The following is a 19230-nucleotide window of genomic DNA, read 5'->3' as shown; positions in this document are numbered from 1 at the left end:
GAATATTTATTGGCAGGCTTATCCTTGCAGCTAAAAAATTCCAAATCTTTGATAACCTGAGCAATTGATAAGTTTTGCTCAAACAATATTACGAAAATAATCTACGTCCGATGAGCATGTTCCCAAAGACTCAAACGCATTTTCCGCAAATACGAAGTCCTTATATCATACTAGTTATTGCTCGCGACGTTCACGAGGAATTTCGGATATGTATACCTATGTTACTATCTGAACCTAGAACTTCTATGTGTATACACATGCCTACTATGCAAAAAAAAAATATCAAACTTTTGCTCTGTGAATACAAAAACAAATCTACCACACAGGGACCATACATTTTACGAGATAAAAGTAAACTATTTGCTATTCTAGACTATAATCTAACCTTTGTGGCGTGATGTAGTAAGAAACATCAACAACAAACAAGTATTGTTGATTGTTTGGGTAGCGCCTATTAAATGATATATTTTACACTGACATATAAATTAATATTGTAAAATTACAGCGATAATCTTTGAATTTTCTTTTTTTTATATACAGATTTAACATAAGTGCACAAATACGGAAGTTATAGTTACGAACAAGTAATTCTTTCATTTCTGATGTTGTTTAATAAATGTAGGAAAATTTACTTGTTTAAAACTTTATTGCACTTCAAACTATGATATCTATTTGTTATGTAAATTAATTATATTGTTTTGTGAATATAAATAGGAAAGTTTTTATGTAGGTTTATTATTTATGATCAATGATTTACGTTAACGTTGAATTTTATATAAGCAAATTCTAATCCATGAATAAATCTAAATTTTATGATAAACTCACCTAAAAAATATTTGTGCAAGGTAATACGATATTGAATGTAATCTATTGTAATTTGTAATTTAATTGATGATATTATTATTCCAAAAAACATAAATAGAAAATAAGATAGATTTATTTGTTACACATCTAAATCAAAACTGAACTGATGATAAACTTCTACAAGAAAATCATCGTGATTTCTACTATAACAAGCAAAATGATGAAGCAATGAAAATGCAATCAATTCTCGTTTTTACTTTGACACGGAAATTGTGACAAATTTATAGGCCTTGTTCGCGTTTAAGTCATATTTGCTTACTTTCCACTTTACTATTTTAATCATCCCTGTCCAGATTAATTTCTAAATCTTACATACTGTCTGCTGACTTGTTAATATATTCATGCATCTAATTTTAAACTATGCAAAATGAAGTTATTATATAAATACATTTATAGTAAAACATAATATTTTAATTAGGTCGCTAGAATACATTTATGCTTAGCTCCATAACATCATTAATTTGCAAATATTTGACGTATTGTAAACATCTTTACTTCTATTAGGACTTCTACCACCCTTTCAGGGTCAGAGTCAGATTTTTTTTAAAAGAAGGCGTTTTATAAGATAATGAAAACATCTTGAGGAAATCTTCATGCTTAAGAGTCCTCTATTATTGTTTCTGTTGTTGTTTTTGTTGTGTGTGAAGTCTACTAATTCGAACTGGGCCAGAGTGGTGGACTGCGGCCTAAACGCTTCTCATTCCCTGTCCGGTAATGATTTGATGATGATATGGTGACACAGGTTTTTCTAAATAAAGGTTTATTTCATCAAAACTAGTTGGTGTTCGACCCATAGTCAGTGTATTTATTTCTGGCTGGTCTATATTCGCGGTATTTATCTAACAAAAATTCTGTAATATCCGTTAGGACTAATTCAATGCACGCACACAAACGCTGCGAAGTTGCGCGCGTGTGTTGCACACATCTATCATTTGTTAGGGCTATCAAACTTTTATCTTTAGACGTGTTCTTATGGTTTCCTAATGTTCTTTTTACTACTTAGATTTTTTTGCTCCTAAAGTATGAAAATAATATTATTATATTGTGTATTTGTAGACATGTGTAACGAGTCGTGTATTTTCCGCCAGAAAAAGTATTCTATATTACTCGCAAGCCTATAAACTATATCTAGTCAAAAAAACGTCAATCTCTTGCTCTGTTTTGTTGCTTTAAAGTATAAAGAAACAAAATCAAAAACACTTCGCATTAAAAATATTCAGTAAGGATATTTTGTATTGGCATAAAAGGTACATAGTTACAAAAAGTTTATTTCTGAGGTTAATAATATTATGAAGTGTACGTGTCAATAATAGTATTATTACTTTCTTCAAATGTCAGCTTTTTAAAAGCCCGAAATTAATAATAAATCCAATTCAGAATCTTCATCTTAAGATGGCAGATTTAATTTTACTACTTAATTCTAAAAATCTACAACCTGAAAATTTCGTTTTGGACTGATTTTATTGACATCGGGCGAAAGTCAGTTTAACGCAAGAGATTTGACTACAATCTCATACAGAAAAAATACAAAAATACTTTCTCCCCAATTATATCTGTTGCCCGCTTTTTTTTACAAATGAGAACGTGGGAACCGTTTTTTTCCTGGGAGAAAAAGTGGCCTACGTTTCTCTCCGTCCTTCCAACTAACTCTATGCCAAAAATCTAGTTGAACAGTTGCTTAGTTAGAGCGAGAAGGGAGGACAAACAAACAAACAAATAAATAAACACACTTTCGCATTTATAATATTAGTAAAGATTCAGCCCTATGCATAAGACGGGTACGTAATACGAGCACACGTGCACAGCACTGCGGGCGGCGGGCGGCACCGGCGCGGAACGGGTCGAGAACGACCTGCTGCGGCCCGACGAAAGAACTCAGCCAAGGACGCCTGCGTAACGGTCCTCGCCCGCGCTTGGGAACCGTCCCGCTACGTCAGCACCGGGATACTGTATTAGGTCGCTTGTACACATACTTACTATTACGTAACTTTTGTTTAGTTATAATAAATCTTTTATCTATAAGCGCATAGACGTTATGCGTCGACAAACATTACCTTTTTATATATACTTAAGGTATACCTATAATCTAATCAGTTTTATTTATTGGCTGATACAAGTTAAATAATTGTTACAAAAGTATGAAGATCTTAACTGTCCCAAGCCAATTTGGCATGCAAATTATTATCAGGGTAATTTTATGTTAAATCCATATTATGTAGTTATAGCCTAGTGGGTAGGACTTCGATCTAAGTTTCAGGGACCGAGTTTGAAAAGGTGATAATGATAATGTGATGATATAGTTTAATTCAAATGCACTAAGGCTTAAAGAAGGTAGTGTTTCTTTACTGGTTAACAAACAATAAACACGGAATCCTGTTACCATCTAAAATTCATTAATATGAATATTAGGAAGAACTTTCCAAAAATGATTTTTGTAAGTTCTCTCTTATTCTACATCTTCATTAGATGATATATTAATCTGCGAGGAGCATCTGCACAAACTCTAGATGCTCTTGAAAACGTGCTCTCAATTTCCTACTAGAATACGAATCCTCGTTATATTATAGCATATACACAAATATTTGGCGTATTAATCTGTTATATAAAACTTACCTTTGTATTGATGTCTGTCCCTATGGCTTAAGCAGACGCGATAGATAGTTCACATGTAAACATCACTTACGCCTTCATTTATTTAAATATTATAGATGTTTTATCAACTTTTCTATGAACCGGCGAAACAGGTTTTACCTCTGTGCCATATAAGATAGGCATGTGCACTTTTCTGCTAGGTTAATACATTAAGTAACATCATCATATCCGATTGACGTTCACCGTTGGTCAGAGGTCCTTTGTAAGGAGTTTTAAAATACACAATCTTGTGCCACTTGAATCCAGGGGCTCCCTGTAGAACGATTGATGTACGTTTAATGCTATTTGTTACGCTGCGTTTACGCAGGGTCGTCATTTCATCTTCTCAAAGCCTCAACACTCCTAAAGTTTTCCGCACTAATTCCATTCAACCTTCGAGACGTACGTCGGTTTCTCCGGTTCTAAAACGGTTATCCTCAAAACATAGCTCTCTCAATCTCCCGCATAATAACTCCGAGTCTTATAAGCCCATAGCTAGCGACCGTGTTTCGGAGCCATAAGTCACTGGCAATAAGCACTTTTCGAAGATTTAGGTACACTGTAGTTTATGTAATATTCAGTTTAATAACAGTTTTTTTTCTGAATAACTTTAAAGCTCTACACATTTTTTTAACTGGTTTGAAGCTTTATTATTTTTAGCTTCATTATAAAACTTTAACATGAAACATATAATTATATTTCAAATATGACACATCCGGAAACTAAATTAAGTATTTTGTTTTAATCAAAATACAAATTTATCTAAGAATCATTTAAAAAAATAATAGAAAACCATAATAATAGTCTCTGGAACAATAGAGTGTAAAAGCTGCCTAATAGTTTAGTTAAGATTAAGATTGTTTAAAAGTTGAAAAGAAGATGTGCTACAAGGACACTGACCCCGGGAACATAAATAACTCACGTACAAGAGCGTATTCGAGAAAACAAAATATAGGCCGGTTGGGTTTTATATAAATAATACAGTTCTATTAAATTAAAATTAATGAATAATCTATTAACCAATAATTAAATCTAAATTAAATGTATCTATAGTTAAAAAAAAATTATAGTTAAAAAAAATTATTGTTGAGATTTACGATAAGTGATAGATAATTGTAGATGCTACAACCTACATACTTTTATGATTAAAGTAGACTTGATACAAAATACCCCTAAATATAAGGTTTTGTTGATTGACATGTGCTAAATAAAACGTTATTCTTCAGAAATACCAATTTTAAGTTCCTTCGTCCGGACATCGACCCAAAAACCTTAAACTCTGTCCCGCTCGCACGCCTCTATCTCGATAGTTTCGTCTCGCCATCACGAATACCGCTGCTCTGTCTTTATTTTGTTCCATTACGATCAAGAACAATGACTATTCGTTGATAGGAGTGAGCTCCTATAACTATTTCTCTCTCGCCGCTGGAATACGCAGAGCAATGAGCGAGACGGATATATTATCAATACGACCGACAAACGTCGAATGTTTCGAATTCTTATTGGGCCGTCGTGAGTTTAAAGATGGCCACTCGAGGACCGTTTTCTTGGTACGATAACCTAATTTTATTCCATTACATCGGTGCTTGTTGTGCTTAAATTTCAATAAGGCAACTCCATTAAGATCGAATGTCAGGAGGTAATGCGAGTAAAAAGACAGCGACCTCGCGGCACGCGGCGTGCGAACACGCTGCCGCCCCCCTCCCTCACCCCCTCACGGACACCCCGCAGCTAGTTTCTACTGTTTTGCTCGGAAATGTCGAAGGTTTGCCGGACGTCAACTGACACGGAACTACCTTCGACTCACGCGTGTTTCCAGGTATTATCTGTATAATTAATATGATCGATACGTTAACTAGATCACCGATATTAATTGGAAAACTATTGTTAATTCGTTGTTACTAATTGATTTTAGTTATCTATTTTTTTAATTGTTTATACATATCAGATATCAGAATATACCATGTATATCCAGGTATGATAGTAGGTTATTGAATATATTATTGTGATATCTAATTCATAGTTTCTGCAGTAGTAGTACAATAAACAAAGATTATTCCGATTGCATGCTACGTGTAGCCGCGTAGATCATGTACAAAAGACTTCAACGCGATGCTACCTCATATATAGTTTTGCTTGAAGTTTCCTTTCAGTGAGCTTACTACTACTAGCTTAAAGCTCTATTATTTTGATATTGTTGATCTTTTCTTTCCGGATTATAATATTTATTTTTTATAGTGTGCCATATACCTAATAATAGTATTACTGTAAGCGCCAAGTTCTGACTCTATTTTATCAAGAAGTAACATAGTATATATAATTTAATTTCAGTCTTAGTAAGATTTCAGCCATAAATTATGGTATTCGTAATAAAAGAAAGAAGAAAACACGTTCACCATCTGTTTTATACGCTGTCTATTATTGCTTAGAAATGCTTTTTACAAAAATACTGGTTTTTAGTCAAATTGAAAAAAAAAACCACAATCTATACACTCATACCTTATAGATAGGCCACAAGATCACACTTACTTTTTCATTTAAAATACCAATCCTTACAAAAAAAGTCAAAGAATATTATTGCGAAAATATATATGACGAGCCGTATGAGAGGGATCTCTGAGTACAGGTATCCGCTTGGCCCAATATTACGTTTTGACCTTCAGATAACGCGGGTGAAACCACGGGGAACAGTAATCATTATATATAAAAACCAATGGTAAATTAACTATCTTACTATATCACACATACTCGGAAGTCGACACATAACATAACATCCGTTAGATAAGATCAATTGATATTTATTTTTCTCTAAGCAAACAACGTTGGGCTTTTTTAGGCCAGGTAGCAAACAGGTTTGTTTTATTTTTTGCACTCAAATATATTCGTGTAATTTTCATTGTTCTGTTATATCACTAATATGTAATTTGATACAAATCAATTGTTCCAACATTAATTTACACTGCACTTGGGTTATTTATTTATTTATTTATTTATTACACAAACTACTAAAATTATAAATCTTCGCATCCTGAAACTCACATGAGTTTATTTGGACGCTGCACATTCCTCTAAAATCTCATAAGTTTATAAGTTTATCATATATTAACCATTAAATAGCAATACAGTACACAGCAGGTAGTACACTAATAAATCCAGTGTAGGTAATTCTGTACTGCGAGCCATCGCGTCGCTCAGTAGACCAGTAAATTGTAAATTAATCTGTTTTCTTATAAAATTTTCCAGTATCACCCCAGACTTAGGTTGAAATTGTCTGGAGCTGTGTCGCTGAGAGTACGTTAAGCCATCAGTCCTAGTTGCTATCACTAACTACGAGTAACTAACGTTATAGTAATAGTCAAAGTCGATTCGTATCAACGCAGCATGGTGGTATTTATTTTAAAACTCTACCTTTTATCATAAACAAGGCCTTTGATTAGCTGCGGGACATAAATTGGTAGATGAAGAAGATTAGTGACAATCAACCACAGGAAAATTTCATTTAAATATTTATGTAAACTAGCTTAAATTTAACTTGCTTTTATTCAAACAAGAGTATATTACAAGACTTCTAGTACTACCTATAAATTCCCTGACTATGTCTTCAAAAGCTTACAATAGATCTTGAAATTACATGTTATAACAAAAAACATGGTTTATTGCTTGTTACATCAATTGTCTACGTTATATATGATAGTATGTCATACATTACATTGAAAAGACAGAGAAGAGAGATACAATAATATATCATATACATTAAGCCAGCAGAGAAAAACGAGCAAACCCTAATAACGAATTAGTTGCCTATAATTAAAAATAGCTACCTCCATCACAACAACAGAAGGTGAAAAACTAGAGCAATCGAAGTCATTGATTGCCTGTAAAATAAAACTAAGTTTGCAGGTCAGATATCTCAGTTCTAGATTAAATGTGATTATTAATAGCCACCATAGAGTCAAATATGTACAGTTAAAAGATTATATTAAATTGAAGAATATTTTGAAAGATTGCATTCAGATAATTTATTTATTTATTTATTTTTACAAATAGCTCGTGACTCGTACTTGACTCGACAGCAACCTGGTGGTACCAGTGCCAAATATCTAGTATATCTTAACCTTTAACAAAACCAAGTACAAGTATAATCATTGCCAAATATGCTACGTTTTTTTTACCCGTATGTACATGGTCATAAACTCAAAACCGATTAATAGCCTGATTGTTTCAATAATAACTCTGTTATATAATAAGGGTTGTAGACCATGCTATCTTGGCAGGATGGCCCTTCTTTCAACTGTTACTTTAACTCTATTTAGCCAAAATTAAATAAAAAATCTATCAGATTCTTACCATTTAACATAATAATCCAACAAAGTTATTTTAAATTATTTTTAAAACAGAAAAAAAAATTAAAATGTTTATAAATATAATTATATTCTGTATATATAATATATATATATATATATATATATATGAATAGATTCTATATTTATAGAATATAATAAATTTATAGGATATATAGGGAATTATTTGGCAATTTCTTTCTCTCTTATTCCAGTTCCACCTACTTATATTTTGCTTTAGTGTATGAATGTAGCTAGACTAGGGCCAGCACTTTTCCAGAGACCGGACGCGCGCGATTCCAATGACAACGACACAATAGTTTTTGCCCGCAAACTTGACTTTGAACAGCGTCCCTATGTCATTGTTATGCGGATTTACTATAAAATCCTGTTCGACTTTTTTTGCTCAGACTCATATCTATTAATCGGTAGTGACCTTAAAAGTTTTTTGTCAACCAATTTCTTGTAAAAAAAGCAAGTGAGATTGATTTTCCAGTTAAGTGGTCAGCTTACGGATTCCCCCGTAGATTGCGTGCGCTCACCAAATTCAATTCTTTCAATTCTCTTTCATTCGTTGCCCGCGGGTTGAATTGAAGTTTATTTTTATATAAATTAGATATCGTGACAACTTTAATTGAATATGTATAAGTATAATTTTTTATTAACACGTTTCGTAAGATATAAATATTTATATGGAGTTATGACCTTTGAATCATTCAAGAAATTTGGTGGCCAACTATAATTCACGATCTCGTTATGCTTACTTTGTTTCTTTATTAATAATTATTAATTACGGGTTTATGGTATACAAATATTGTATAAATGATGGTAAATGTAGTTTAAATACACTAACCCCTTTTAAAATTACACTTACACTGAATTAAAACTTGATCTTGGAAATAAAAAATTGACATCCTTATGTCACGGGAGAGATGTATTTATAGCATGCACCTACCACGCTACTCAAATGCAGATTGGCGGGCCTTAGTGATTATTTACACATGTGGTTAAAATTAATGTATTTTAATACATCATATCAACACAACAATCAACGTAACAATCTCCATAGATTACATTCTGACATATGAGTATTTCAATTTAGAATATTACGCGTATATTTTGGTTCTAAGAACTCTTAGAAGAATGGGCGTGCAAAATTAAAAAAAAAATTGTGTAATTCTGGCTGGTACTGAGAATTCCTCAACAGAAAACCAAAGGTATACTTTGATCCAATTATTTATTCTGTAAAATATCTATATCTCTATGCATACGGAAGCAACGGGAACATTACATGGTCAAAAAACATACCTACCGTTCAATCTTGGTTTCTGAAATAAATCATAAGTGAAATGTCAGCAGGGAGCGTATTTTTACGAAGTTCACTCAAACAGATAAGAGATCTTGTCTTGTATTGCAATCTATCATATTTTGTTGGTCGATCACTTATCGCGACCTGCTTACCGTATCCTACTTACCGCTCTAAGTATAACTAAAAATACTATGGTGGATTTATAAGAGAATCAGTATCTTTAGATAATAAAAATATAAAACACGTGCACATATTTTATATCACACCTTTATATATGAAGTATTTAGACACATATATCAATTATTACTTATATATATATATATATATAAGTAATATATATGAATCTCTCCGTGAAATATTTAAAGAAATAAGTATCCTTACGGTAGCCTCACAATATATTTATAACAATTTAGTATTTGTAAGACAACATATTAGTCTTTATAAACAAAAAGTGGATATAAACAGTCGACTTACAAGAAATGGTCATAAATTAGTGACATATGCATATCGTCTGCGAAAGGTGCAGAAGTCATTTTTGGGACTGAGTATACGCTTTTATAATATGATTCCTAAGGTTATTTTGGACTTACCAATGCATAAGTTTAAAGAATGTGTTAAAACACATTTATTACAGCGAGATTATTATACAATTGATGAATTTCTTAATGACAAGGTTGCTTGGAAGCATCCGGCTCAGCTTTCATCTCTAACAAGATAGAAAAATGAATTTTGAAATGTAAAATGTAAATTGTTAATGTTGGAAAAGAGCAACTGCTAAGTTTCTTGCCGGCTTCTTCTCGGTAGAATCTGCCTTCCGAACCGGTGGTAGAGTCACTACACACAGACAGACTTGACGTTTCAAAAGTGCTTATATTAGGCCTACTTGAAATAAATGAATTTTGAATTTTGAATTTTATATATATAATGATACTTAAAGCATTAGTTATTGGCGGAGAAAATATCCTTGTTAATGACAATACCATTTTAATATACAAGAATTGGCAAAAGATTAAAACGAGGCTGTAATTTGTGTTCGGCTAATTGCACTAAAGCAATTTACTATAAAAGCATGTGATTATTATAAACTTTCACATTACCTAAGTCTCGACGGCCGCATTGAAGGCGTGCAAACATATTTGGCGCAGACTAACGCTATAACGATTCAAGAGGGTCGAGGGACGAGGCATTTCGTAAAACCGATTAGGTACGGGACGAGATTGGTTCTAGACCCGTATCTAATTTATCGAGATATACATCGACGTAACTGTGATTTGAGCTTGTTGAGTCAAATTTCTTTATCTATCCCACACACTTGTAATTATATATAACATGGTTTTTACTTTAAATGTAAGAAACTAATATAAAAGTATAGTATTTTTTAGAGAAATGTTAATAAAAAAGGTTCAATTATTAATGTATAAAAACTTCTGTGCGCTAGCAAAAGTCAGTGTTTTTTTATATAAATAATTGACGTACTAAGCAATGGCCTACACAACACTTCGCAGGATCACGTCCTGCAACGTGCCGTCCTGTGTCCATTAACCTGAGCCGGAACACAGCTTTGGTGATAGGACTTCCCCGGACGAGCTCTGTCACGAAAAGCTCTGCTAATACTATCGCTTGTTACTATTTATTGTTTTGCTTTTATTCTTTAAGGACTACTGTCATCCTTCTTTCAATAAATCCAAACATTAGATTATAAATACATATTTAATGAAATAAGAAACAATCGAGACGTTATCATAATGTACAAGAATAGTATACTATCTATCGTAAGATCTAACGAAATCATATGTCTTTGGAATATAGTAAACAGCAAATAATTACCGGGATTCCATAAATCATGAAATATATTGGCTCGGGGTTGTAAATGTTAATTCGAAGCGTTTGTAATAGACGTGTCGTATAGCACTTCGACCTCGCACGCATCGCATCGACTCGACTTCCAGCGAAAGCATCGTTATTTTACGTTGAATTATCATAATCTACGGTGTTGCGAGTACACTTAAATGTGCATTAGAATTCATTATTTTTAACCGTCTTCTTACTGATAAATAAGATTTAGATAGATTATATATATGATTTTATAATGCCACGTGTATATTTTATAAACCAAATTTTTTAAACTATCATATAAGGCGTACGATATAACGCGTTGTTTGATTTTTATTTCGTGACAAGTCAACAACAAATCGTGAATTAACCTGACGAGAATTCCTAATTCTTTAGTTTTCCAGCTTCTACAGTTTCCACTACCTATCTCGATTGGATAAACTACTTTTAAAATATAAGCGTCAATCCAATACGCACCAGTTTAAATTAAATGTCAATATTTGGAGCGCCCAAAGGAAAGTTTATAAATAAATTGTTTTCACTTTAAGCTTGTTGCAATTACCTTCAAAAAAGTTTTAAACCTTCAATTAATACATAAGATTCCGGTTTCTCAACATCGGTGCTCTTGTATTAATTGTAATTTGACTATATTATCGGAGTTGATTTTTATGAAACTAATTTTTTTTAAACGTAGGTATACATAAGACGTTCCCCTAAAATGTTATATATATATATAGTATATATATATATATATATATATATATATATATATAGATATATATTATATATATATATATACTATATATCTATATATATATATATTATATACATATATATATATATATAGACCCAAAAACCTATTCGGCTTCACTAAGATTTCTTTATCGATGACCTGTTTGCTTTTTAATCAGTCCTAATTATGTAAATTAATTCTTATGAATATGATTCTCTAAATACCTACATAACCATGTAAAGTTGGCAGATCTGATAAAAAGCTATTCCATTATTGTTGTAGCTAGATTTCTAAATATGATCAAGTATTTCAACTTATGGAACCCTACTGAAAATCAGCGTTGATTTGGTGAGCCCAATAACAATAGTAACAATAGTGTGAAATTATGGTATTAATAATTTAATATTAAGTGCAGTACAAGTTTGTAGCTACGTTCTTTATTTTTCTTTCTTCCTGTTTCTGTTTTCCTGTGCAAAGAAATGTGAAAAAAGTAAATTTTTTTATTTCAACCAAGCATATTTATTCTTATTTACCGTCTTATTAATTAGTCATAATATTGAAGGCTTTGGAGATCATATTTTGTTTGGTTGTTATCTTCACTATAGTTTAAACTTTAAACAAAAAAACAGTCAATAAAACTGCTGGAGAATTTGAATGCAATATTATTTGTTTTAACCAGGAAGACATTAAAGATAAAGTATCGCAGTACAAAATAATTTACTACTTCATGTTTCGGCTGGACATATTATCTGGGTTTATATCTACGTCATAAAAATAGCTTTATACCTATATGATATTTCTTTCATTCACAGCCCACTTTTAGTTAAACGGAGATAAGCAGGATCCAGCAATATCCAGCAATTAGGTGCGTCATTGAGAATGAAAATAACGATCATGTTTGTAATAAATTGTATGCAGCTTGGTATCTTCCGGCTAGTGTTTTTCTTATTATTAATACAGAAAGTAAACATACTAGGCAGTAGATAACTCTATATGTTAACTTTATATGTAAATTTGGAATGCTCTAGGTATACAATCATTAAGAACGAGTAACAATGTTTTTTCTTTAACAGGTTTACCTCTCATCAGATGGTAAGTGGTAAAACAGTCTAAGATTGAATCCGCTGACTTGCGCGATATAGGGCTGAGAATATCGTTTTTCTTCTGAGATTCTAAAGAATAGCATGTCTGAACGTACAATACTTTTTAGTATTCTAGGAGCTTTAATGTAAGGACTAAATTACCCTATACATAACAAAACTTGAAGGATAATTAACGTATTTCCCATCGCTTCCCCACGAATAATTGCAAAAGGTATTATAAAGTTGCGATCATTGGATTTCCCACACCATAAATGTTGTTTCTCTTTTTATAAGTATCGAAAACTTATCTTTTAAACTGAAACCTTAACGTTAAGAATCGAAAGTGCGTCAGTAGGGTTTCTGCAAGGACGAACGAACTTTTTGAAACTAAAATATTTTTCTAAAGTTCAAGGGAGACCAACACCATTTAAATGTATAAAATAGTAACTTTAATGACTTAATAAAATAATTTTATCGAAATAAGAGACTTGAAATCCGCTGAACACTCGAAAATATAGAGCTATACTTTAGAACACAAATGGTTCGGTACGAAAAGTTTTTTGGAAATATAGAAACACTAAAGTTGCAAAAGGCAGTAAGGCGGCAACTTATTCCTAGTCATCATCATCAGTATATTAACATTCTACGGTTGGCCACATGTCTCCTCAATCATAGACTGTCCAGTTTTCGAGTTAGTACTGAGATTTTTGAACTGCAAACCCCTAACCTAACAATATGTCAGTATAACAAAGTACCTCCATATGACTAAATAGAAACACAAATAATTCCTAAAAATAATATAAACAATATTCAACACCGACACTGTATTTATTGTTTGAAACTTCGCCTTGAGTGAGCGTAATAAACTGACCAGCGAACGAAATAATGACTACACGCAAACATAACTACTTACGACGCTATTATTTTTAATTTCCCGTAACTAGTGCTATTGTCTATGAAAGTACTCGCAAAGAAGTACGAGTAGTTTATAATACATTCAACATTTATAAATTTGAATTAGAAGCTATAGCTCAAAATTACACACGGAAATGATTTGTTTTATGTATCATTATTATCGGACGCGTCAGTGCGAGTGGACAGTGCTCACGGAGACGATATCGTTTCAAGTGTAGTGTAAACTCTTCTGATTGAGACCGCCAAATAAGAACGTAGCAACTGGCTACCACGAATTCCTTTACCTTGTTGGTCTGGTAGTCGGTATTCTCAACTATGTATCTCGGTGGCCTGGGTTCCGTTGTGCCATGTTATTGCTAGATAGGGTAGGCATTCTGTTAAAAAATATTTTTAAATTTCTGTTCAATAATAGCCTTTAGTTAAAAATTTAGCGGTCTCAAACTCTCTGCTTCAGTGAGCAGAGCAGCTCTTTCCTGGGATAGTGACAGACCTCCTTTTTAATATTACACCTACTGTATTACTATTTTACTGAAGGAGTAGTTTCTTGGTAAACTACAGATGTTCCCAGTAGATATATCTAGAAGTTGCGGTTCACGTATTATTCCGATAGTAACATATTAAATCAATATTTTTTCACGTCAGGAAAGTTTGAAGAATATGAATGAGTCAAATGAAAATTGACATGTGAAAAATCGCATCTAATCTTTAAAGTATAGCCGACAAATAACTGTAATATATTTTTTTAAAGATAACCGAGTTTTATGGTTTGTCACTATGCAATAATTTTATTTGCCTTAATTTCATTGTCTCAAATAAATCCCAGTTTATTCAGTGAAATGAAATCAATTATTTTAAAGCTACTGAGCGTTTTCTTGGAACGAACTGATAATAAATCTCTACTGTTCCACTAGTGTCAGGCGGAAAATATTAGGAGTATAATACGTTTTAACGCTCACAAATCTTAATTAATAGTATCCCTAAATATGTCACATAATTCAAAGTATGTTCAGATAGAACTAGTAACTACGTTAGTGAACAATGGAGCTCCAGTTTCATTCTCCCTTCACGTAAATCGTAAGAATTATAATACAAATTTACAAATAGAATGTAAATACAAGGGAATAAAATACAATCAGATCTCGAGATGCCGGTTGAATGCAGTATATCTTTCGGTACCGATCTATGTTAATAGTTTAGGTAGGACATTTACATTGGTGCATCGGTAATGGCCAGTGGCCGCAGCATTTGCCTCAAGGCCTTCGGTGAAAGGATACATGAATCTGGATCATCCCAGCCGAAGCTATGAAAATTATTGGATCATAAAAGCGCTTGCAATGTTCCAATATTAATAAAATCATTACTGCATTCTCGAATAGTTGTTAATCCATAAACACCGCTATTACGACATTTTACAGAAATTAGTAGACTTCTTACCTCTTAGTTCTAATTGTTTTCCATTAAGTAGATGCACTATAAGTAATAAGCGGTGATAGCCTAGTGGTAAGGACTTCGCTTTCGGGGGGGCTGAGTTCGAATCCACCTCTAACTTTTTGTTATGTGCTTTTTAAGCTATTAAACTTAAAGCACTTGCTTGAACGGTAAGGAAAATTTTGTGAGGAAACCTGCGTACCTTAAAGTTTTCCAGAATATCCTCAAAAGGCATATGGAGCCCCCGCAATACGTAGCCAGGGCCAGCGTGGTGGACTACAGCCTAACTCCTTCTCATTGTGGGAGGAGAGCCTCATACTGTTGTAAGTCAGTAATGGGTTGTTAATATGATGAGATACATTATATCAAAATATTTTATTTTATTAAAGTATCTTAATAAAAATATTTAGGCTCTTTATGAAAATAAAATATGATTACCGTCCGTCGATATTAATAGTTTCACAGTTTCTTTTATACTTTGACGTTTAAAGCACATATGAGCTTCGAAGTCTTAAAAATCTTTGGGCATAGGAAATACAATCATATTCTACCATTTCCTTTTTACGTTCTGTACATGTCACCACACAAAGGAAATATGATAGGCACCATGAGAATCTTAAAAAAATTGTTTGATATATCAAAGTAATCCATTACTGAAATGTATTTTTCCAAGCAGATTTTGGATCAGTCCATTATTTACATTCTAGTAAGCAAAATATTATTAAACTGTTAATTAATAGTATATTTTTATTAATAGTAGTTTCCTTCTTTCCAATATTTCAATATATTTCAGCATATTACGTCGGCTCCCATGCCCGTGTGAAACATTCAATGGGTGTCACTAGGTAGTATTTAAGACACAATTTGTTGATGGGGTATGCAGTTTGTTCCTATAAGGCCGGCTAGCTTCGACATCGACACCATCACGGAATATGCAAATGATGCTAAACTGCCGCGTTACGAAATATAACCGACCGATAGACGAGATAATACCTATAAATAAGGACAAACTCTTAATGGCGAAATACGCTGATGGTGTGAGATCACGACTTGGAAATTATTAGACGATGCATTTTCATCGCAAAAGTACTCGTACTGTATTAGATTAGTTATTATGATCGTATAAAATAATGGACCGTGTTGAATGCTGCCTTTGTATTAACTTTTAGTGAACGTTTACTAAAACAAAAGATTGCAATGCCCGTATTCAAAATTATGTAATGCAGAAGGAAATATCTTAAAATTTGCTTATGTACTATTATGCAACGAACTTAACTAATTCAAATCCGTTTTTACAAATTTCAAGTGAATAACCAGATTCTATAGATACTATTCTTTATTCTCTATATTATAAGTACACAGAAAACTCCTGCGTGGAGAGATTTTGTTTCGTAGACACTAGACTAGACAACGTCGTAGAAAACGTTCAGAATAAAGTTTGTTAATTTTTTTATAAAATAAATATATTACGAATCAAATGAAGAACATTCTTCTTTAAGAAGTCGGCTAAATTTATGAAAACTGTTTTCCCATAGATATAGGTCTAAACTACTACGATGCTGAAAGTTTAACCATCTGGTAACAACGCCATGTGCATCTCCCAGGGATTGATGTTGTTGTAAATGAATTTTATCCTCTATTACATCAACTTACCAGTTTTATTTTACAGTAATTTATTATTGTCTGCAATAAATATTATCTCTATTAGTTAGTTAGATACAAAGCAAGATATCACGTGTACCTATAATCACACGACACGCTTATTACCCGCATGTCACTGCTTAATGTATTCATAATTTTTATTAGGTGTCTGAGTATGCTAAATTTTACTTCCTGAACAGTATGTATCAACTACATTGTGCATATTTTTTTACTGCTCTGATTTTTATTCAAAGAATTACAAGCCTGTTTTGTCTTGTTGTACCTACATACAGTGTTTAAGAAATACAATATTAAAAACACTAAATGCGTTTAAAAAAACCAATTTTAAACCTTAAATGGTCATTCCGCAATAAAAAACATATCATGTTATAAAAATCGTTACCATGTCATTAAAACATGAAACGGCTACCGGCTTTGGTGTGTTAGTAGGTATTGCGATCTTATATTTCTTCTGATATTTTTAATTAATATTTAACAAATAATTAGTCTACATAAGCCGCTGGCAGGTTACGTATTGCTTTCTTTTTTGCTTTTCGGCGAATCAAATAGGTTTCAGGCATGAAATAATCGCAATTGGCAGTCGAAGAATCTCAAACTTAAGCATACAAATAATACTAGCCTAGACACTTAAAATATGCCATATAAAAATATTACGTGTGTGTACTTATGTAAACGCGTTAGAAGTTATACTTCTTTTAGAAGCTTTTAAAATTTTTATCCTCCGCCTTATTCTACTAACAATAGAAGAAAGGTATGCATTGAAAGTTTCTTATTATAACGCATTATCTGGTTATCTCATTATCGGACCACCAAGTTTCACTTAACATTAAAATTTGAGATTTTTGAACAATTGAATCAATTAAATTACCGATTTTTGACAGTTGAAAGTGTACACTGTCAACCTTTTTCTTTGAAAAACTAAATATATGTTGCCTGCTGCTATCTTCAGGGTGTCGGTTTTTTTGTGACGGTGTGCGCGCGCATCGTAAAGATTTACTCTCATCATTCTTTCCTAACGCGCCAAAAGAAGTATAACTTGAAAAACTTTCACAATTAATGAAAAGCATACTCGTATCTTGAATTTGGCTTTGCAGTAAGACGACTCTCTTGCGCCAATTACTTCCTATGAAGACCAAAAACAATGTAGAACAACGTATTTCGTCATTTATTTCGTCAACTCATTTATCTAAAAGTATATACTCCAAGAACATAATCGGTCCAAGAACAGCTTTTTAATATTCCACAAGGCCCGGGTTTGGTTTTCCATAGGTTAGAGGGATTCTACAGCTAAGATTTATTAAATACAAATCACGTTGCTTACGGAATTCCATGACGTATGTCATAGCTGTTGTCAGCATCCTATGCCCGACTGGTTGAGTATCCTATGCTTCAGGATGCAACCTGTGATAGGTTGCATAGCCAAATTATATGGAAAACAGTCCGGTTTAGGTATGAAAAGCTAAGGTGACACGGAGAGCCACATGGATTTAAATAAATTTCAACTTTTATAGAGAGTTATGAATACTAACTACCATCTCAGCTGTCAATCCTTCATAACGAGCTACTGATTTTTTTGTTGTACGTTTAATAATTTTCATTACATAACTAGCAATTAGTTGTTTCTATTATAATAAATGGTCTCTCATCAGGCTTGTCACAGCAGAGTCTTTATACTTATTCTTTGTTTGATCGTGTCGAGTCATCAATAATGTGGTAATCGGATTTTTTTCTTCTTCTGCTCTTTGAACATTCGATTTGTTGAATGATTGTAAATTGTAATTGACTGCTAAAGTGAATTTCAATAGTGTCTATTTTAAATGGCTATTGAAAGTTTTAGTTATAATATTTGCTACTTTGCCTGTTGAAGATGCTTATTATGTTAATGCTAACGACTCTTTTAGTTCTTTATTAATTTTTTGCTCTTTACTAGCTTTTATACTCGGGTCCGCAAAATGAGGTTGTAACAGATACAATATATAGACAGATATAAACAGGTCAACTGAATCTGAGTATATCTCAGATTCAGTTGACCTGTTTTTATCTCTGTAATATTATTCAGTACTATGATATATATTTATAAACACTATTATCATTCCCTAGGTTTTATTTATAGTTTAAATTTTTTTGTTTGTGCTTTAGATCAAAGTTAGAACAGTTTTTCAATCCGACTATATTGTTATCTATACATTGTTTTACCTTGATGCTCACATAAATGTTTGTACGGACAAACCATAAAAAAATGATTTTTTTAGATAGTTTAAAAAAATACGCGTCATCATCATCATTCCATTACCAGCCAACTACGGGGCACAGAGATGGGTCTCCACTCAGAAAGAGAAGTGTTCTAACTGTAGTACGCTAGCTAAGTGCGTATTGCTAGACATTTGAACATTATGACACGCGCCTTTGAGAACATTATGAAAAACTCTTAGG

General features: G+C 32.5%; 1 protein-coding gene across 2 annotated transcripts in view; it reads left to right on the top strand.

Annotated features, from left to right (window-relative positions):
• Positions 1-19230, top strand: part of LOC120637869 (transcriptional regulator CRZ2) — a 42501-nt gene that overhangs the window by 9302 nt on the left and 13969 nt on the right. Inside the window, exon 1 of one of the 2 annotated variants that reach the window (XM_039909915.1) lies at positions 5247-5314. The exons of the other annotated variant lie outside the window; for it this stretch is intronic. The gene's annotated coding sequence lies outside the window, so the exon portion shown is untranslated. Of the gene's footprint in view, positions 1-5246; positions 5315-19230 lie in introns of those variants that run through there. 2 annotated transcript variants of the gene reach the window in all.

Source organism: Pararge aegeria, chromosome 4, assembly GCF_905163445.1.
Source record: "Pararge aegeria chromosome 4, ilParAegt1.1, whole genome shotgun sequence".
NCBI classification, from domain to species: domain Eukaryota; kingdom Metazoa; phylum Arthropoda; class Insecta; order Lepidoptera; family Nymphalidae; genus Pararge; species Pararge aegeria.
Note: the sequence above shows the minus strand (reverse complement) of the source record. Positions and strands in the feature narration are given on the sequence as shown.